The 23581-nt window shown below is 40.2% G+C and overlaps 1 protein-coding gene across 2 annotated transcripts in view; it reads left to right on the forward strand.

Annotated features, from left to right (window-relative positions):
- Positions 1 to 23581, forward strand: part of LOC124595477 (targeting protein for Xklp2-like) — a 127050-nt gene that overhangs the window by 35341 nt on the left and 68128 nt on the right. The gene's annotated exons all lie outside the window — the stretch shown is intronic.

Consider the following 23581-nt stretch of genomic DNA (forward strand, 5'->3'; position numbering starts at 1 on the left):
CTGATGCATGTCTTCTAGTCTTGTTATACACATGCCAGTTCGTGAGAAAGAGTATGCTTATTGCATATTTTGAAAAAATGCAGTGATCTCTCTCTTGAATCTGAAGATGGTAACATTGGTTGCCGAAACAGGTTATTGAGAATAAAGGTTATTATTAGCTATCTTGGCAAAGAAACTTACCTTCTCAGTTCTGTTGAACGAATGGAATGCAGTGATGCAGAAATTACGTCTGACACCATGTCTTATGAGAAATGTACCAAAATAGGTCTATTCTGACAAGTAAACTTGCAATATTGTGAAACGTCTTGACAGATGAAAATTGTGTGCCAGACCAAGACTCAAATATTGGGACCTTTGCCTTTCGTGGGAGAATGCTCTATAGACAGAGCTACCCAAGATGACTCACAACCCTTCCTCACAGCTTCAATTCTGCCAGTGCCTCGTCTCCAACCTTCCAAACTTCATCATTGCTTCCAGGAGTGTTAGTTCTGCAAGGTTCGCAGGAGAGCTTCTGTGAAGATTCCAAGGTTGGAGATGAGGTACTGTTGGAGATGAAGTTGTGGGGATGGGCTGAGAGTCAACTTTGGTAGCTCAGACGGTAGAGCATTTGCCCACAAAAGACAAATGTCCCGAGTTTGTCTCAGTCTGGAACACAGTTTTAATCTGCCAGGAAGTTTCATATCAGTACACACTCTGCTGCAGAGTGAAAATTTCATTTTGGAAGAATATTGTGTTCTGTGGACAAAGAAATTAGACTTAAATGGTTTTGAATTCACTGGGCACCACAGGAAACTTAAACTGATTTGGGCCTTTGTTAAGAACAAGGTACCGTCAGTTGGTGTAACTTTGTACTGCTTTTATCCATTTCTTGAAAATTCTAGACATGAAAGAAGTAACACATCACAACAAATATTGTAACATTTAACATCTATAGTTACCGATTGATTTGGAAAGTGAAAATGTACTCCAGCTATGCCCTATCAGATTAAAATTTCTATTTTAAAACTGGTACAAAGTTACAGTCATTTACTGTGTTTTTACACCAGTCTTGACAAACGTAATATTTTTCCTATATGTAATGCTTTGGGTAAATTTAGATCATGCCAGGAGGAAATCGGCTGTTAATAAGAAGTCAAAACGAACAGTATTAATTCTGTTCAGCATTTTTACTGTGAAATATCAAGGTACTTTTATAGACTTTGCATTGTTCAACTGTCACCTGAAGATCTCTTCACAGCAACTGCAATTAAAGGATAATCACAAGCCTGAGAGCTTGTAAGGATGTGGAAAAATAACTAAAATACTAATTAGAAACCACAGAAGTAATAAAACGGTTACATTTAGTAGAAAAGAATGCAAACAGATGGAGCAGCAGACATTTGAAACAAAAGTGCAAAGATATCTTGACTGGTAAAAAGTTAGCCTAAGTTTCTGTAGTGAAGAAGTATAGGATTTGAAAAATAAATCATACTTCACAGCTGTGTTTCTTCACTGTGAGTCATTAGTACAGAAAGCTCTGGGTTTTGATATATAGACACAGTGCTAATGTAAGTAGAGAAATAAAATTATTTTAAAAGTATAAGCTAAGTTTAATTTTCATCATCATTCTCCGTCAAAATTTATTCAGGTTAATCATTGCACAGAGAGAAGTTGGATTTTTCATTTGGTATTAAAAATGATCAATACATTTCATTGTTAATTTTTTTGAAAGCTGCTTGTGCTGTGTATTAATCCACACTTGCCTACTGTATTTACTCGAATCTAAGCCGCACTCGAATCTAAGCCGCACCTGAAATTTGAGACTCGAAATTCAAGGGGAGAGAAAAGTTTTAGGCCGCCAAATCGAAACAAAGTTGGTCCATTGTAATATGAGAGACAATTTAGGTCGAATGAATGATGGTACAGGTAGAGTAGTTTGGTTCAAGTCGTAAGCTTAGCAGTTGAGCTTTCCAGGTAGCCATTGCTATGCGTCGGGCGCTCCTTTCGTATTTATACGGGTACCCTTCCTTTTTCACGTGCTTCGTCTGGTTTGAATTGACTGCTTATTTTTCTTTGATCTGATAAGCGCCGTTTTCTTTGTTATAGGTGTTTACGTCACTCTAAGCTGAAAATTCATTCCTGTACTGTGTCATGCATTGTTTGTTGCATTCTGATAGTGCGTGTTTATGGCCTGTCGCCGCTCGCGGCATGGCTTGCTTTTGTGCGCGCTACCGCCGCTTACAAGTAACCAAAAAAAAAAAAAAAAAAGAGAGAGAGAGAGAGAGAGAGAGAGAGAGAGAGAGAGAGAGAGAGAGAGGAGAGGAATCGTCTCATTAACAAAACAATGGCAAGCGACTGCTATTTGTTGTTACTTAAGCTGCTGCTTTCTTTGATAGTGATCAACAAGAACCAAATAATAGACTGCGAATGATAGAAGATTTTCTGAACGAGAGTTTCGCGAAAATTTTTCTCCGTTTGAAAATCTTCGCAGACGCCTTACTACATTACATTCTGCACAGAAATTAGTCATCTTGGATTTAAAAATCTAGTCAATTGCTGTGCTTCATTTTTGGCTGTATCACTATTAGGCATAAGAATAATATGAATATAAACATGACATGATATGTATATTCTTCCGCGTTTGCTGTTGTCTCACTCTAGTTTCGTAGTTTATTAGGCAGACAGGATTTAAATGAGATAGCAGAAAACACGAAACAATACGTGGCAAAATTTTTATATTCGTATTATTCTTATGGTGAAGAGAATACTGCATGTGATTCACAATTCATAAAAGTTCCTATTAGCAACCATCTCTTCTCACAGGTAGGAAAAAAATTCAGAATGTAGAGTTGGCCATATTGACAAACATCCCAAACAGTCTTGCCAGTCGGATTTTCGTAGTACATTGAAATGCTCCTACATTCGAAGATGAACAATACGGAATTTGTTTTTACTTCGTTGGATAATGGTCGAAAATGCAGTGGTCGAAACTTGAGGCGGAGAAAAAGCTCGTCTTTTAAATTTATTTACTGACGCAGAGGTTTTGGTGCCAGTATTTATCTTTGTGCCTACAAAGCATGCCTGTGTAGCGCAACATATATTCGACGGCAGATGTTAGTTGTGGCGACACCCATCAACATTTTTCAGAACTTCCGCTTGCTTTGCTCTCGATTCTAAGCCGCAGGCGGTTTTTTGGATTACAAAAACCGGAAAAAAAAGTGCGGCTTAGATTTGAGTAAATACGGTATTTTATTGCTCTCATCTTGCGGCAGCAACATAACTTCTATGCTCTACTGGAAAACAAGAAAAAATTGGCATTCTTGAGTGGTGAAACGCCACCACACCTTCATAGATATCAGTTACTAATTAGTAATGAAATGTGATGTAACTAACAAAATTCAACCTTTGCAGCAGTGATTATCTCTGCCACAGTGGCTCAGACAGCTAAGTTGTTGCTTCATCTGTTGCCATTATGTAATAAAATGAGTGAGTAGAAAACAGCTAAAATCTGCCTGTAAGTAGAGAATTGTTTTTTTAGTAAATTGTTCACGTAATTATGTTCAGATTGGTGTGACTCCTCAAGCTTGACATTTGCCAAATGTGCTTAAAAAAGCTTTATGATAAACTTATCCGCCTATATTCAAACAATACACAATATTCACATAAGGAAGAAAAATAAATTTTCACAATTATGGCAAGGAACAAATAGACCTTGGTTGTGTAACATAGCCAAATTACAAATAATATAAATTGGTTTCAATCACATAGATAATGTTGAGGGGGAAAGCAAACCAAAGACTGCGATCTAGTAGTGGAACACTCAGAAAATGTAACAGGTCTATTAAAACGACTGCTTACATTAAGCTTGTCTTCCCTCTTCTGGAATGCTGCTGTGCAGTGTGAATTCCACAGAGGACATGGAAAATGTTAAAAGAAGAGCAACTTGTTTTGTATTGTTGCAAAATAAGGGATAGGGTGCCATGGATTAGCATCACTAGCTACAGCAGGGAGAAGATGTGCTTGGTTGGTGCTGCACATTTTAGCAATTTTGACCAAGATAAACTCACGTTGTAGTGTTCGTCTTTGAAACACCAATGTAGAAGTGTGCACAGACATAGCTAAGTGAAAAATTGGTGCAACATGCACGTTTATTTATATATAAAAGCCGACTTAAGAATTTTCCTTCTTGTGAGACAGCGTGTACAAGATTTGTGTGCCGATTTGAAGTTAAAGATGTACGGTCTCGTCACTTCTGCATAATTTTCCATTGATTCTATCAGTATCTGTTTGTATTGTGATACTTTGTAAAATTTTGAACATTCCTGAGTGCCACGATTAAAATTTTTGTGACCAGTAGGCCTACCCACGTTCAAAACAGTAACTCTGTAATTTCATTGTATAATTATCTGAGGAATAGGTTATTTTTGAAAATTTTCAGGCACTTACAAAAATACAATTTCCTAAGTTAACGGCATGAGTGTTCTAAACATGTAACTTATTTTTTTAGCAAATCAGTGTTTGTGGTTCACAGTTAATGCCAAATAATACATCAATCTTTAATTTAATTGTATATCAACACAAATAAATGTGTGTTTTTGAGAATTTTTGGTAACAGCCATTGTCCTTCGATAATCTACGGGTAATTTATAATAAATTTGAGTTTGTGATTTATGTAGTGTGACAGATATTCTAAAAAACATTGTTTACATCTCGTTTTCGTTAAAGAGGTGCAGCCTTCTGTATTATAGCATCTGCATTTATTGTAAATTGATTGTTTTTGATTTTGCTAACAGTTGTAATTAACTTCAAAATGTTCTAGGAAACTGACAATTCATCCCACAGGTTTTTGTGTTACATTAATAGATGTCTCGTTTTGTGTACTTGTTTCAAATCTTGTAGGAAATTAGCAACATTTTATCTCAACATATTAAAAGATAATCTGTGGGCTAAATTTAGTTATTTTATCACTGCCATGTAATACATTGGACCAGCCAAAATGCAACCCCACTGTGAATGCTGTTCTTGAACACAGGATGAGTTGGTTGGCTTTCATAAGCAGCTGGGAGTTGCCCTGTCTACTGTCAAACAATTGGGAGCTGCTGTGAATCAGTTTGTTGGAAAGCTCCCGATAGTTGTGTGCCTGTGATACTGATACCAGAGGTACCTCAAGTACTATCCTCTCATGTGGATCCTATCTCATGCAGAAAATACAGGATCTGTCGTTACCCACTCACTTTACTGTAAATGATGTCAGTGGTAGATTTAGGCATGCTGTACAGAATGGACAGGAACCAGGAAGGACTCGTGGTGTTGTGCCGACCCCACCTAATCAACAAGTTTGAGGTGCTGTCTTGCACTGAAACTGCATTTTAGCCAGTGGGACTCACTTCCTCTGTTTTGTAGATACCTGTTTTGTCCAGCATCAAGAGGAGGCAAATGCAAAAGGATCATTGGCAGTTCAGACATACGGTGAATGATGGTACCCCTGAGGGAAATCTAGCAAGGGACAAGAAAGGAAGGACTGAACCAGTGGCTTTGAAGATTGTAATAATATTGTGAAAAGGGGAGTTGTCACTCACCATATGGCAGAGATGTTGAATCGCAGATAGGCACAGTAAAAAGACTGTCACTAACATAGCTTTCAGCCAGTGAGACCTTCAAAATTAGACGACAAACACACACATACAAAAACAACTCACAAACATGACTGCAGTCTCAGGCAACTGACGCCATACTTCGGCAACTGTCCTTTCCTAACAATGGATTTTCCATTGTTAGACTTGGAAGATTCTATGACAAGCTAGACTGCTTGGTTGAGAGTATCGGTAAAAGATTGAAAGGAATGCCTCCTGCAGGTGAGAGTAGTAAAAATCCTAATGTTAAACCGCCAAAGCTTCATAACATGCCAACATTTGAATTTCTTCTGAAAAGCAGTGAAGCTCACATAATACCAAGTACAGATAGCTGGTGGTAACCTGAAGTTGATACTACTGAGATTTTTGGGGAACATGTGTTTTATATCAAGAGGATAGGCAAATGGGATTCAGAGGTGGTGTATTTGTTGCAGTAGACAAGAAGCTCAAATCCTCCATTATTTAAATTGAAGCTGCATGTGAGACTGTTTGAGCAAGACTCGGTATAAGTGGATCCTTCTATTGCCCACCAGATACATCTTCTGATGTAACCCAAAACTTAAGAAAACCTCAGTTCACTTACTGTTATAATGTCAAGTTGAACACACATATTTCAAAACGACGCAACACATGTAAGTCACAGAGCAAGTTGACAAAGCAAGACATGTGAACACGGTAACATTCAAATCAGTACCGAGTCCAAGTCTAGCGGCCGCTGGCTGGCTGGCCGTTTAGGTGGCGCGGCTGTTGCATGGCTGGCAGGCAGTACCGCATGTAGAGGATGTGCGTAATTGCACGGTGACACTTTTAATGATCGGCGAGTCACAACACTTTTCCCTCCTTTTGAAATTTTTGAACTGGACTTGATGGAGGTGGCCTGTAGATTCCTAATGTCCATAGGCGTTGTTTGACTGGCTGTAAAGTCTCGAGGAGGAGGCGGCTTCTCGTACGGACGGAAGTGTCCCCGATCATACCGGGTCGAGATGACAGGAGACGTAGGGGTCGAATCTGCTGGGGCCACGTGCACCAATCTGCCCGTTGCGGCAAGTCCGGTTGTTATAACAGGAGACATGGGCAATGTGTCGGTGTCCGTAGGAGGAGGAGGCGAGTAAAGTTGCTCCGACAGATAATGGTCATCCGGTTCCTGCATGGGCACGTCTCCTGTTGGTGTCAGTTCTTGTGCTGGCACCGAGATGATGGTGAGAGGGCTGCGTTGTGAGTAATGAGAGATGCCAAGATCCCGAGCGTCAGGGAGAGCTGAAGGTGGTGTAGCGGCATCCGGAACAGGCGCTGCTGGCACATGAGGCCGAAGCTGGTCCAAATGACGCACCGCAACACCCGTGTCCGTCTAGATTTCATACAGGCGTTGGCCACGGTGTCGTAAGATGCGGCCAGGACTCCATTTTGGCCGCCTGCCATATCCCCGGTGATGAACAGGCCTAGCGAAGGCACCCACGGACATGAGGTCGAAGGCCGCAGAAGATGAAGTAGTGTGCGGGGCTGTCGGCCATGTAAAAGCTCAGCCAGGCTGTGGTCGCCCATGGGGGTGAAACGGTAAAAAGCCAGAAATTGGAGAAGTGCATCATCAGCAGCAGAAGAAGTCAGGAGTTCCCTCATCTGATCCTTAAATGTGCGGACAAGTCGTTCAGCCTCACCGTTTGATTGGGGATGGAACGGAGGGGCCGTAACATGCATGACACCGTGACGAGCACAAAAATCCGCAAAATCGGAAGAGGCAAATTGCGGACCATTATCAGTAATAAGAGTAGAGGGAAGGCCTTCCAAAGAGAAAATGTGGGCGAGAGCACTTGTGGTTGCCGCGGTGGTAGGCGACGTGCAACGGACAATGAAAGGAAAGTTAGAGTAGGCGTCAATTAGTACCTAAAAAAGGTCCCGCGAAGTCAGCATGAACGTGCTCCCAGGCCTTCTAAGGCGAAGGCCACGGTGACAAAGATGACTTCGGGGCGGCGGCCTGTGATGCACAAGGGCCGCAGGCAGTGTCCATGTGTGCAGTTTCAGAGTCGATGCCGGGCCAGTACTCATGACGGCGTGCCAGAGGTTTTATGTGAGAGAGACCCCAGTGCCCTTGGTGAAGGAGGCGCAAGACCGAAGCACGCAAAGATGCAGGTACCACAACACGCGGCGAAGCATTTTCGGTGGAAAGGAGGATAACACCTACCCTAGCCGCGAGGCGGTAACGCAAAGTGTAGTAGTTCCGCAACGGATCAGAAGTCTTAGCGGATGGACGATCTGGCCAACTCTTCTGAATACAGAGTAAAACCCGGGAGAGGGTAGGGTCAGAACCCGTAGCAGCCACCAGCCGGTCCCCGGTGATGGTGAACCTGTCCACAACCCGCTGCTCGGCAACATCTAGGTGGGAACACAAAAGTTCGTCCCTATCGAATGTCAGATCGGGACCCATGGGAAGGCGAGACAGTGCATCAGCATTCACATGTAGATCCGTCAGCTGGAAATGAATCTCATAATTGAAACGAGACAAGTAAAGAGCCCAACGCTGGAGGCGATGTGCAGCCTTTGTTGGGAAGCAGAGTTGACAGATGAAACAAGGAAATGAGTGGTTTGTGGTCCGTAACAAGATGAAATTTGGATCCATAGAGAAAAACACCAAACTTATGAAGAGCATAAATAATGGCCAAAGCTTCTTTTTCAATTTGAGAATATTTTCGTTGGGCATCCGTGAGTGTTTTGGAGGCATAAGCAATGGGTTGTTCAGAACCGTCAGAAAAACGGTGCGCAAGGACTGCACCAACCCCGTAATGAGAGGCGTCCGTGGCAAGAACGAGATGCTGGCCAGGTCGATAAGTAGCCAGGCACGGGGCCTGTTTCAGCATAGTCTTCAATTTCTGGAAAGCTGCATCGCATGACGCAGACCAGTGAGAAGGTATGTTTTTATGCAACAGGCGATGCAACGGCTGAGCCACCGAAGCAGCAGACGGTGAAAACCTGTGATAGTATGCTACTTTCCCCAAGAAGGCCTGCAGTTCCTTAACAGATGTGGGGTGAGGGAAGGCATCGATCGCAGCGACGGTTTGCTGAAGTGGATGAATACCATCTCGAGAGAGTTGGAAACCCAAGTACGTGATGTATGCCTGAAAAAAATTTTGATTTCTGAAGAGTATACTTAAGACCGGCAGTCTGTAAGACATGAAAAAGTGTGCGGAGATTCTGAAGATGTTCTTCAGTTGTGGAACCAGTGACAACAATGTCGTCTATGTGATTGATACGTCCAGGGATAGGGAGCAATAGTTGTTCCAAGAATCACTGAAAGAGAGCAAGGGCACTGGCAACCCCGAATGGCAGTCGTTGGTATTGATAGAGACCGAAAGGTGTGTTAAGGACCAGAAACTGCTGGGAAGCAGTGTCAAGAGGAAGTTGATGATAAGCTTCTGACAGGTCAATTTTAAGAAAATACTGGCTTCTTGCAAGTTTAGTGAACAATTCTTCAGGTCGGGGCATAGGGTAAGTGTTGATGAGGCATTGAGCATTTACAGTGGCTTTAAAATTGCCACAGAGACGAATATCACCTTTGGGCTTAGCAGCGACAATGACAGGAGAGGACCACTCACTGGAAGTGACAGGAAGCAAGACCCCTGAAATAGTGAGATGATCCAGCTCCTGATTTACCCGATCACGAAGGGCCACAGGAATGGGCCGAGCCCGAAAAAACTTAGGCCGAGCAGTGGGTTTGAGCGTGATGTGAGCTTCGAAGATGTTTGCACGGCCTAACCCAGGAGAAAAAAGGGACGAAAATGTCATCGACAAGGAATCTAATTGAGCATAAGGAGTAGCATCAGAGACGATATTGACAGTCATCTATGGAGAACCCAAAAACGCGAAATGCATCGAACCAAAAAGATTTTCTGCGTTATTCTGGTCGACCACAAATATGGGAACAGTGCGAACGACGGATTTGTAAGATACCTCAGCATTAAATTGTCCCACGAGAGAAATCTTCTGTTTATTGTACGTCCGTAATTGCCGAGTGACGGGTGATAGCAGTGGAGAACCCAACTGAAGATACGTCTGAGAATTAATGATAGTGGCAGCAGAACCAGTATCCACCTGCATGCGAACATCTCGACCAAGTATTTGGACTGTGAGGAATAACTTGCCTGAAAGGGAAGAAGTGCAATTGACAGACAACACAGAAGCAGAATCAGCGTCGCAGTCATGAACATCATGTATGCGGTCGGATTTGCAAACGGAAGACACGTGACCCTTCTTTTTGCAATTGTGACACACGGCCCAACTTTGGGGATAATCCTCGCATGAATGTTTCGTAAAACACCGCGGACATGAAGGAAGTAGCCAGGGGTTTTGCTGCAGTTTGAGAGGTTTGTTTGCCGTTAGGCCATGGCTGCGTGTGGGAGCGTACTGCGGCCACGTCGGCTGGCGGGGACACACCGCACCCGTCGTCAACAGTGCACAGAGGTTGTATATCCCCAAGGTCACCCCATGCCTCTATTTGCGCTCCAGCGGCACGAGAAATTTCAAAAGACTGCGCGATTTATAGGACTTCATCTAGAGTCGGATTTGCCAACTGAAGGGCGCGTTGCCTAACTTCGTTGTCGGGCGCCGATCGGATAATAGCATCGTGTACCATGGAATCGGCATAGGATTCTTTGTGAACGTCAGTAACAAATTGACACTTTTGACTGAGGCCATGGAGCTCAGCACCCCAAGTGCGATAGGATTGTTTCGGTTGTTTTTGACAACAATAACAGGCAACACGAGAGGCTACCACATGAGTTTGCTTATGAAAATATAGGGACAGAAGTAAGCACATTTCAGCAAAGGACAAAGACGCAGGATCTTTCAAAGGAGCCAATTGTGACAATAATTGATACATTTGAGGTGAAATCCATGAAAGGAACAGAGACTTACATGTTTGTTAGTCCGTGACATGAAATGCCAAGAAGTGCTGTCGAAGACGTTTTTCGGAATCAGACCAGTCTTCCACCGTCTCGTCGTAAGAAGGAAAAGGGGGTATAGACAATGACGAGAAATGGCCTGCATTCGATGCCATGACGAAATCGCGAATCGCCGATGTGAGAAGCGTTTGCTGTTCAATGAGACCTTGCAATAGTTGCTCTAAAGTAGCCATGGCAACCCGGGGGTCAATGATGAAAAGGAAAAATCCACTACCTCATCGCCAAGTGTTATAACGTAAAGTTGAACACACAATTCCAAAAGACACAACACATATAAGTCACAGAGCAAGTTGACAAAGCATGACATGTGAACATGGTAACATTCAAATCAGCGCTGAGTCCAAGTCTAGCTGCCACTGGCTGGCTGGCCGCTTAGGTGGCGCGGCTGTTGCACGGCTGGCAGACAGCGTCGCATGTAGAGAACACGCGTAATTCTTTTTCTTCCTCTTCTTCTTCTTCTTCTTTTTTTTTTTTTTTTTTTTTTTTTTTTTGTTTTTTTTTTTTTTTTTTGCAGCTACTGCCCCATTTTTCTGTCAATCTTTTAAAGAGGAGAAAATTCACCTCTCTTGTGCTCCGACACAAGGATTTTTCAGGTTTTTTCCCCTGTTTCAACAGGGTGTGCTGATTATATAAAACGAATTCTGTAGGTCAGTCAAGTTTTGACAGTTTACTTACATACTTTGACACACATTATGAGGACAAGTAAGAATGCATAATACACTGAAGAGCCATAGAAACTGGTATACCTGCCTCATATTGTGTAGGGCCCCCGCGAGCACGTGGAAGTGCCACAATACGATGTGGCATGGACTCGACTAACATCTGAAGTAGTGCTGGACGGAATTGGCACTATGAATCCTGCAGGGCTGTCCATAAATCTGTAAGAGTACGAGGGAGTGGAGATCTCTTCTGAACGGCATGTTGCAAGGCATATCAGATAACGGCATGTTGCAAGGCATATCAGATAGGCTCAATAATGTTAATATCTGGGGAGTTTGGTGGCCAGTAGAAGTGTTTAAACTCAGAAATGTGTTCCTGGAGCCACTCTGTAGCAGTTCTGGACGTGTGGGGTGTCACATTGTCCTGTTGGAATTGCCCAAGTCTGTCGGAATGCACAGCACACATGAATGGCTGCAGGTGATCAGAGAGGATGCTTACGTATGTGTCATCTGTCAGAGTATATCTAGATGTGTCAGGGGTCCCACATCAGTCAAACTTCTCAAACACCACACCATTACAGAACCTCCACAAGCTTGAACAGTCCCCTGCTGACATGCAGGTCCATTGATTAATTAGGTTTCTCCATACCTGTACATGTCCATTTGTTCAATACAATTTGAAACAAGACTTGTCTGCCCAGGCAACAAGTTTCCAGTCTTCAGTAGTCCGATGTCAGTTTTGATGGGTCCAGGCGAGGCGTAAAGCTTTGTGCCGTGCAGTCATCAAGGATACATGAATGGACCTTCAGCTCTGAAAGCCCATATCGTTGAATGGTTCGCACGCTGACACTTGGTAATGGCACAGCATTGAAATCTGCAACAGTATACGGAAGGGTTGCACTTCTGTCACATTGAACGATTCTCTTAAGTCATTGTTCTGTTCTTGCAGGATTTCTTTCCAGCTGCAGTGATATCAGAGATTTGATGTTTACTGGATTCCTGATATTCATGGAACACTCATGAAATGGTTGTACGGGAAAATCCTCACTTCATCGCTACCTCGGAGGTGCTGTGTGCCATCGATTGTGCACGGACTCGCTTAAATCTTGATAACCTGCCGTGGTAGCAGCAGTAACTGATGTAACAAGTGCACTGACCGCAAGGATGTATTCTGCCTGTTTACATATATCTGTATTTGAATACGAGTGTCTACACGAGTTTCTGTGGAATTTCAGTGTGTAATCAAACATTGGAAACCCCAGGTAGGAATATCAGCAATATAGGAAAAAACAGATGGCTACTTACTGCAAAAAAGACAAGTCAGGTTGCAGACAGGCACCATTAAGACACTCGCATAAATCTTTCACCCACAGCCTTCAGCAATAAGACACACACACACACACACACACACACACAAGCAAGCAAGCAAGCAAGCAAGCAAGCAAACGTGAGGTGTGCTTGCTTTGTGCGAGTGCAATCTGTCTTTCCCTACATTGTTGATATGCATAATATAAAGTTAACAAAATATCGTCTCCCAACACACTCGCTTTACATTACTTAACATAAAATTGCACAATATTTTTGGGCTTCACTTATGCTATACAAAAAATACATTGTTTGATTTTAAAATACTAAGAGTTTCGTAGACAGAATAATTTTTAATAATTTCCTTATGCCACCAGGTGCCACTGTCGAATAATTTTCAGGTGAAGACTGCCTGTCCAAGTGTGAAGTGCCCATTATATGGGGATAGTAAAACATAGTTTTATTGCAGGAAGAGTGCTAACTAAAAACTTAGTTTGATGACATCAGAACTGTTGCGATGACTTTAGAACCACTGTCATGTGTTCACCAAGTTAGTTGAAACTTCATGGTCATTCTGAAAAGTATTGCTTCTGAATTTTTTATTCTGTTCTCAATGTTAGTTGAGGAATTGAATGTCGTACATATTACTCAGTTGACATTCCCGTTTCATGGGGGCGAGTTGCAGCCCTCTCGCATCAGAGGGTTCCGAATGGTAGCATGTAACATGGCATTGTGTAACGTAACTATATCATTGTGTGGGAAATGGCATACTGTAATAGAGTTTCTAACCACAGGAAACATGCCTCCAATTGAAATACATAGAACAACTAAATCTGTGGACAGTGACGATTGTATCAACATAAGTAACATGTGACAGTGGGTTGTTGTTGCTGGTAATGAAGGAAATGCTGGTGCTAACCCCTACATATGTGACGGAGCTTGGAGTGTTTTCAAAACTTAAAGAACACCTTACAGGACTTCACTTTGATAACGATGAAGTTCAAGCAGAGGTGAGGTTGTGGCTCAATCAACAAATTAGCGCATTCTGCACTGGTAACTATGAACTGGTCTCTCATGGGAGAAATATTTATGATCCCCTGAAGAATCACATTTGTGCACGTGGATTTTTTTAACATGTTGATACTGTACACTGTCGGGCACAGACTGGTACTTTCCCTTTGAGCTACTTTTCTTCCTTTTATGATACTTCAAGATCAACACACAGCAAGGGTATGGGGGGGTGTAGGTTCTTCACGTGATGTTAAAACTTCGAAAGTAGGCCTTCGTGGGATAATTGCTATACCTTTAATATTAAGATGACAAATGTGCAAAGCCATCAGACTCTACGAACTTGTTGGGCCTAAAAAGTACCTTCTGACATCTTTTGTGTCCTATGGCTCACAGTTCAGTCTCACCTTATCACTGTTGCTTTCTTGACATCACCTACTTAACAACACACTGAAAAATGTGCTTTCAAATCTATTCTGACTGTTACATAATCTTATTATTTAAATGATGATTTTACCAGAAGGATCTGCTCTGGCTCCCCACCTTTTCATCCTGAAAATACACAACAAACTGGAAAAATCTACAAGAAAATTGATTTATGCTGATAGCATTTTGTTGGTTATGAATAGCTCCAACTTTCCTGTTGCTGAAACCATTGTATCGTCTGATGCAGAAGTGTTTGATGCGTATTTGAGGAAATGGTGACTCTATCTAAATCGTCAAGAAACAATTACATATGCATTCCACCATGCAACAGACAACCAGATTAAAAATGAGGAGTCAGATTCAGAGGCTGTGTGTTGCCATACTGCAGTACACGAAAATACATAGGAATAACACAAGACAGAACTTTCAAGCAGCATATCTGAAATGTAGCAGCTAAAATAAACACGGGAAATGTTCTTTAAAAGCTTGCTTGTACCTCATTGGTACGTAATACTAGTGTGCTAAGATGAACAGTGTTAACCCTATCATACCTTGTTGCTAATCGCTGCTGTTTGAGCAAGGTAAATAGTGCTTACTCGAGGAAGGTAGACATACAGCTGTCAGGCAATATGGATATTTATGTGATGTAGCTGCAGTACAAACACCCTCTGGCTTTCTGTTTTCATCAGTATCCCACCTTCAGATATAAAAAAAATAAGCTCACCTGAACGTGTAGCTCAGCATACAGAAAAATCCGTAGCTACTTGTTAATAAAGGTATGGCACAAGCAGAACACAAATGCTTAAAATCAAGGAAACTGTTTTGGCATGCAAGTCTTACCTTGTTGGTCTGTCAGTGTCAGCCATTCATGGAAAATCCAATTGGAACTGACAGCAATAGTAAAACACACCTTATTGAGAAACCCTGACACAAGACAAAAGGATGTGATCTCCCCAGATTCCAATGGAGGATCATGAACTGGATTCAAACTGGGCAAGGCAGATATGGTTATCTGCTACACGAATGGAAATGGGCTAGTTCTTCAAATTCTGATCTAAGTGCCTCCTACACTCAGTCCTCCGCGGTGTTGCTGAATGTCCTCTTACAAAAGTGTGTATCAAAGAACTGTAACGGCCATTCACTGCACATCAGATGAAATGATCAAATTGATCAAAGAACTAGACCTGGAGCTGTAAGATTGTACGAGGTTGTACAGTATTGAACGGTATTCTAAAATGGGTCACAAAAGTGATTTCAAAACAATCACCTTTGTAGAATGTTCGCATTTTACTGGTACATTGCCAGTGAATGGAAATTTAGTGGTACTGGCCTATTTTTTTGTAGACCCTGCTCAGTAGAACAAACTTCTGGTCACCTCAAAGCTGAAAGCCTAAACAAGTGGAGAATGGTGTTTGCTCGAGGAAGTAAGAGGTCATGATTTGAATTGCACTAATACATTTCTTCTTCACGAAGTTCAATTGTTAGGAACACTAGGGGAGAAAACTCAGTTGTGTACAGAACCAGGTCAACACCTACAATTACCTATCAACAATCCAGTGGCGAAGTTATTTAATTTATTGTGGCACTAAACAAAGTTCACATATACATGAAAATGTCACGGTTCACACTTAGCACAATCCTGCAGCAATTTATTTGAGAAAAAATACAATGTGGTAATTGAATTAAGTCAGTCCATAATGAGCATTACCATGTCCAACAATCGCTCTTTTCAATGAAAGTGACATTTCACACCTCTTGCTAATCACAACACAGTTCTGTTACGTTCATTGATTTTGATTAAGGAAGTCAGTTGAAAGCTTTGGGTATTGATGTTGTCGAGTTTCATGGATGTCAGTATGCATATTTTCTTTTTGCGTACTAAATGAGCATAATAGTGCCAGTAGTCACCACTGACAAAACACTTGACACGGTTACCTCATGAGATTTCAAACCGTGAACTGCCAGTTTTGGGTGACGTCGGACTACTTACAGGCAGGTGTAAGAATAAAATGCTATTTCATAAATTAAATTATACTTTGAAAGTTGGGTAGGCTCGATTCTTCTTTCAGTTGCAAGAACTATTATGGTTTTGGGTTATAGAAAATGTTGCTGCTTAGAAATTTAGAGAAATACGTGCATACCATTAATATCAATTTATTATTACACAATGTGGATATTCTTGTTTACATGCACGAGTGCCATATTGCTAATTAGATCAAATTACATGAAATTATTGATTAGTGAGCTAAATAACCAGTGCCGTGTCATTTTGCTCAGGAAAATTAAAGTATAAAAAGTATTTGGTCAAAGTTCAGAATCCAACAATGGTTACGAAACAATTTGTGATGGAAAATAGGGTTGCGTATCAACTAGAATGCTAATTATCTCTTCAATTAATTTCTTGAGTTAGTTAAGTATTACTGGAAAGTCGAATAGGCGGACTTTCTTTTGGTACCTTTTTACATTTTTCAAATGTACTCATTAGTGCATAGGCTTTTGCATGTTGTGAACTGTAGTATTAACATCAGTTAATTGTATTTTGTAATTATGAGTGCCCATCAATTACACCAGTGTAAACAGAGCTACTAAAATGATAATCTGAACAATAAATTCAAATGCAATCAGGTGTAAGTAAGATCTCAAGAGGTTACGTTTTACATACAAGTATATAAATGTATGGAAAGTAAGATGATAACTAGCTAAAAAAATTTATTTCTAGGAGCAGAAAAAACATAACAGATGGGAAGAATCCACTTGCTACGTCACAGTCTGTCACCAACCTTACCTTCGACTAATCCTATGAGATCATTCCTTTTTGTAACCCTACAAATTAATATGATTGATTTCCATTTGTTACTGATGTATTTTGAAGTCCTAGGATACTAAAATTCTTCATTTTGTAAAGTGCACACTGTACATTTGACATTTAAAGCAAGTTGCAATTTCTGCATCACTTTGAAACCTCATCAATATTTACCTGTATTTTTGCACGGCTTTTTTCAGATAGCACTCATAGATAACTGCACTTTGTGCAAAACGTGTGAGGTTACCATGGTGAGGGACTGGGTTGTCACATGTGTAAGATTTTGCTTTATTTATTCATTCATTCAGTCATCAAATGAGTAGATTTTGCAAGTGTCGGGTGTACCAGAAATACAATAATCATGCTCAAAATGTTACATAAAACAGTTAATGCACATTAAAGTTATGTAGTTATCACATTACAATTCCTGTGCTGGTGATGGAAACAGATTCTTAACTTGAGCCACATAATATTACAAATAACAATTCCCTGTTAAAATTCTTTGATCTAATAAAACCGTTTTCTGTTAAAAATGTTTTAATTTTGTGTTGAAGTAATCCACTTGGGTGTCCTCCTTGAATCTGGAAGCCTGTTAATCCAAATCAAACCATTGATAAGTGGACTTAGATATTTCATTCTACACTTTGGTCCTTTGTCGAATGTAGCTCCATTTTGTGGTGGTGTTGTGATCATTGTAGGTGTGATAAGTAGTATCTATTGCATTTGCTTCACTTCTTAAGGGACAAAACAACAACAGATTTAAAAAAATGTATTAAGTATAAGAGTTTGTGGCCTCTTACTGTAACAGAAATATTTTGTGTTTCTGCTGAACAGCTCCATATTTCAGTCTCACAGTTACGAAAAGTCTAAATTGTTATATTTTCGTGTTTGGCTAGACTAGTGTCAATAGCTTGCTAAGGTGATTCAGGCTACTGCAAATTTTTCCACTTCTAAAATTAATGTAGTTTACCCACTTACCATATTTATAGATGTTCACACCCAGAAACTCAGTCACCAGTTTGTTGTAAAGATTCAGAATAAATTATTTACATTGTAGTGGTGAGAACTATCTGTTTAAATCTTCGGTTGCTGCAGATGTGTTTGGCACATGCCAAGCTGAGTGCAGCCCCATTATTCTGTAATGTCTAACTGAACTAATTAACCTGCATTTGGGCATATTCCTGTGCTGGGCCAACTGAAGTAGCTTGTCTCACTCTGTGCTAGTTATTTCTGGAGTGCTTCCAGTTATGTCGTTTTTGTCGCTGTAAGATGTCACCATCAAGATTAACATTGTTGTAGGTGTCCAAATTAGTTCCCGATTTTGAAGCTATTCAGTGAATTTTTCAGGTGCTAGGCATCTACAGAGATGTAAAGGTAGCTTTTTCTTCAAAAGTTTCTGATAGAATTTTGGCAATCCTTTCAGAAAGCTACTATCACTTCGATTCTTTGGATTCTATTTCTCTTCTGGAAACATAAGACTGAAGTTCTACATCTGCTGATGTAGACATAGTAGATCTGTTGCCTTCAGAATTTGTAGAGGAGCTATCGCATACATCAACATAGAATAATTTATCCTCATTGTTGCTATGAATCTCTTTGATTTCATCCTTGGAGCAGCCCTGATGTCTTGTGATTTTCTTTAACACTGATGACAACCCTGATGAACAGTAAGACATAAAGCGAAGTTAAATGCCATAAAGTGAGCTTGCAACAAACTACACGAGCACAACTAAGTGACCAGAGATGCAGAGAGCTACTGAGACACAGGGCAGAAAATCCACTGTAAACTTAAATTTAACAGCAGCTGGGGGAGCAGCGAAGTGTGAAGAGTTAACTTTTGAACAACAGTCAAAAGCTTAGATCTCTACAACAGTTGTGCTGAAATTAATCTGTAAGCCCTTGTTACTGAAGTATTTAGCTATTTGTTACATAATTAGTCACTAGGTTCAGAGTAATGTATGGTTTAATGAGTCAAAAGTTTTTATCGAGCCTAAAAGTACCCTTGTAGTCTACGCATACTGATCGAGAAGACAATATACTTCTGAAAACTTGTAACATTACTCAAATTCTTCACTTCATTTTCATTGAAATGTCAATTACATGAACTGCTAGGTCCATAAACTGCTTTAAGCAGACTCCATCGAAGTTGCTTTTAAAGTAAAGCACATTTGTCACAGCAGTTTTATGACAATCAGCTGGAAGATAATAAATTCCACAATTATCAGAAAATGGGTCAGCAGTCTACAAAGACCTGGAACTGAAGTCATATCATTTTAACTATTAATTGTATTTCCTCGGCACTAATATTAAGTGTGTTTTCCGTAGTGGATTTTTAAACACACTCTATTTCCCCCAGTGTTCTAGCAAAGATTTTTCTAGAAACTCAGATTTTAAATCTGAAAATTTCATTAATGTATTTTCGTAGTAAAAGAATAAATTTTTGAGAAAAATTAGGGGTGCAAGACAGTAACTCCAGATTTTTGGAAGGTTTGCTTTTAAAAATCAGAATGGTCATGCAAATTTTGTGTGTGTGTGTGTGTGTGTGTGTGTGTGTGTGTGTGTGTGTGTGTGTGTGTGTGTGTGTGTGTTTCTCGAATACAATTACTTAGAAAAAAGACATGCATAAAGAGGCCTTTCGTATAAGATAGCTCAATCCTAAAACAAGCCATTGTTAGTGAGGTTGGATTTTTAATGTCGCATAGTTTCATAATTCACATGCTATGAATATGTCCTTAAGGTAAAAGTTTCAACAAATAATGTTTATACTCTTACTAATAGCTACATGTAAATTATATTCATAAAAATGAAGTGTCTCAAATCAAGATTTAATTAATAATTTTTATATTGTCATATTGTAACCACAGTAGACCATATCCAAAAGCAGGGTCTTCAATAGAGTAAAACATTAGCACTAAAAGCGTGTTTATTATGGACGCCAATGCACAGGTAGAAGAGAGCTGAACTGGTCAGAGATTGCTCTGTTTGTACAGACATGAAATATTCCAGAATATATGACCATAAGAAATTTTGAAAAACTTCCAGAAATGATAACTACTGAATAAATTTCTGTTTGGGTTTGAACTGATAAGCCTCACCATACCAACGCCAGTGCCACTGTTACGTAATACGTGCAGCACAGCTTGCGCATTGCGTCCTCCTTAGAAGTTCATTGGACGTGATTACAGCACCCTGAATCTATATCTTATCAACAGTCCTCTGTATGGTGGCACTTGCAGATCCTCGTATTCTGGCCCTTTTGTCACATCCATGTCATTGTGATTAGCATTGAAGATAGCCTCTCCCATCAGAGCTTTGTGGTTTTTGAACGAGTCTTTTGTTTCCTGAGTGAGAAGCCCCCATTGTTGTTTTGTGCCTCAGGACTGTAGTAGAACTTCATACAGAGGAATAGAGTATAATGTGGGTGACATACCTGTACATTTGTTTTCTTGGTGTAAGGTCATTATCCTAGACTTTGTGATGTCCGGCAATCAACAAATAAGATATGGGTAAAGGTAGTGTTTTAAAAACTTTTCTATTAATCCCACATTCTGGATAGGTGTAAATATTGATACTAGGTCTGCTGAACAGTATCTCACTAGTTGATGCTTCGTGTTATAGCATTCTTGTTCTGGGCACAAGGAACTTTGTACGAGCCCGCTATCTTCTTCCATTCTGGTGATGTTTCACTGAGTCATTCTGAGTATCATCTGGTTGAAATGGGAACAGTATATTCATTATTGTTTTGGCGTCATGACCATGGAGTGGAAAGAATAGTGTGAAGTGTCTTTGGTTCACTGTGTTGAATGCAAATGTCACAACAGGCAGTATTGTATACCAGTCTCTCTGCAGTTGGCAGATCTGCTCTTCATGTAAGCTGATATTGAGTGGAGAGATGTGCCTACAAATGTACCTTTAGGGACGAGTTGTGGCTGCTCATTACAGTGATCCGAAGTTCTCCTTACCCACCTATAATAGTTAAGATTGTCACTGATACATGTGTTTCTGTTGTGAGTGTGATTAAATTTTTGATGTTGACAAAAGCTTCACAGGTTGAGCTTCTAGATTGACAACAGGATCCCATCTTCTTGGTGGCTGTGGAATGGCACCATCTTCAACAGCAAACTGGTTCCCAGAAAAATCTGTATGCTTGTTAGAATGGCTTTATCAGTCTGGCGCTCTGACCTTTAGCAGTGTGACTGTTCGTGACACCTGTTAAAAGTCCTGTTTGAGAATAATGTTGACTATGTTTTGATCAGCTAATGTACATGATGGAGGAGTTGGTTGTACTTAATTTGTCAAATGGTGCGTTGTTTGATTAGACTCTGACACGTCCTTCCTGGTGTGTGCAGTTGTTGGCAGAGATTGGTGTTAGAGATTGAAATATTTGTAGATCTTCTCTGTAACCTCTTGCTGTGTGTGAGGCTGACATTCATAGCAGCTAACTCTCTCTTGCTTACTTCGTCAGACAGTTCTGCCTGCCATAAAACTGTCTTTTTCTTACAACTTGAAATCATGAAGGTCTTCCACAACTACCATAGGGCCCACATTCGGGAATCAGTCATACTTCTTTCACCCATCCCTTTTCTGTTGCATTTCTTCAATGTACTGGCACTGTTTGATGAATTCTTCAGTTGTTGTGAAATTCTTTACCAGAAGAGTTCTTCTGCAACTTAATTTTTGAATCCTTTGTTTTCTGAATATACAGTTCTTGGGAATGATGTACTGCTTGTATTCCGGTACTTGGCTGTGTAGGCAACAGATTTTATGCTGGCACATTGGAATCGTGATGGCGTAGGTGTTTCAAAGGACAAGGGTTCTCCACCAAATTTTGTGAAGTCATAACCACAAAGCACAATCATGAATGAAGAACATTTAGCACTTAAAACACATTTGTTATGAACAGCAGTGTACAGATAGAGGATCACTGAACTTGTGGGCTGAGTTTGCTGCTACCTATACAAACATGCCACTTAGGAGTGGCATCGGAGCAAGTGTAGTTATTCCATCTTGCTACATTTCAAACTGTATTGCTGCTATGGTTATGCTTATCTCCTTTTTACAAACGTTTGATTGTGTAAACTGTTTACCTCATGAATATAGCACAAAGTTGAGACATTGCATTAGTTAGCAGAAAACAACTTTTATCTTCTTATTATGCCTTCTTTGAATCTCACTTACAGTACGGGATAAAATTATGGGGCAACTCAACTGGTGCTCAGACAGTGTTCATGTGGCAGAAGAAAGCAATTAGAGCAATTACAGGTATTAAAAGCCAAGAATCATGTTGAAAGCACTTTAAGGAACTTAACATCTTAACATTACCTTCTCTGTATATAAAGTGTCTTCTTTCCATAAAAAAACAAATACATACCTTACCTTCCAGAACGGATGTTCAATCACATGATACCAGATATAAAAACAATCTTGATGTAGACTTTACTAGGTTGTCTAAGGTCCAAAGTAGCTTTAAGCAAACAGGATTAAAATTATATAACAAGTTACCACAATCACTGAAAGACCTACGAGGTGATGCCTTCAAGAAGCAGCTGCACAAATTGTTAGCTGATAAGTGTATCTATGATGTAAAGGAATTGGAATGTAGTAGAGAGTAACTATGATGTTAAGGAATTATAATGTAGAGAATAACTCTTTATCCTCATGTAATGTAATCTGAATGTACATAGTTTCCCAATTTTAGATTCACTATCAAATGTAATGTCAAAAGTGTCTATTTCAACAAATGTTGGCTAATGACAAGTAATTAATAAATAAATAAATAGTTTCATGTATGTTACTGGAAGTGTGGATATTCTTCATCTTCTGTAGTTTCCAGCTCCTGGTTGGGTCTGGTTAGAACAAAAAGCTCACCATCTTTTCCTGCCTTTCCAACATGTTTCCCTCTCCACTCTCTTGGGCTGCTTTCCTCTTCACCACACATTCCTTCACTCTGATTGATCTATATCTGTCTTACCCTATGTTGCTTTTCCTCCTATTGCCATTTCGTGAGCCTGTCTTGGTGTACTGCCAAATTCCATTCTTTTAACAACCTCGTACCATCTTAGCTCACCTTTCCTATGGTCTCTTGCATGGGGTTCTGTTTCACTATTTCTCACACTATGTCATTCCTTACTATATTCATTCTAGTGAGTCCTATTCTTTGAAATTTCATTTCACAAACGTATATCTTGCTAACCTGTATTTTCTCCGTTACCCATGTTTTGTTTGCATATATGAATATTGTAGCATAATATGCTCGTTATAATATTCGCTCTCTTTTTGTCAGTACATTCTTGCTCCAAACCAGGCTTCTCACATACTGCAGAAAATCATGGGCTTGCCTTCCCCTTTCTTGTACCTCATCATTCCTCCCACTGTCTCCTACTATCACTTCACACTACTTAGCATTAAATTTCTATTCATATTGTCCCAGCATCACCTCCCATACATTTAGTCTTTCTTGTACCACCATTTTCCCCACCTTTAAATCATCTGCAAACACCATTGCCTTCATATTTTTATTTTCAATTTGCTCTGCCAGCTCTGTGGATTAATGATACTGATCTAAAATTACACACACATTCCTAACTACCATTTGCATGGTATGGCTTGAACACACACATTTTTAGTCCACTCTAATATATTTTTTCTCAAGTACTGCACAAATAAGGAGGGCAAGACTTTTTGACATGTTTTTAACCCCAGTGAATGTTTATTCTTTAACTTCTGTATTACACTGCTTACTTAATGGTGATTCACTTCCACAAATTCTAAATTAGCACATTGTGATGTGTGCATTTGTTAAATGGATTGGTTGGT

Source organism: Schistocerca americana, chromosome 2 (genome assembly GCF_021461395.2).
Source record: "Schistocerca americana isolate TAMUIC-IGC-003095 chromosome 2, iqSchAmer2.1, whole genome shotgun sequence".
NCBI classification, from domain to species: domain Eukaryota; kingdom Metazoa; phylum Arthropoda; class Insecta; order Orthoptera; family Acrididae; genus Schistocerca; species Schistocerca americana.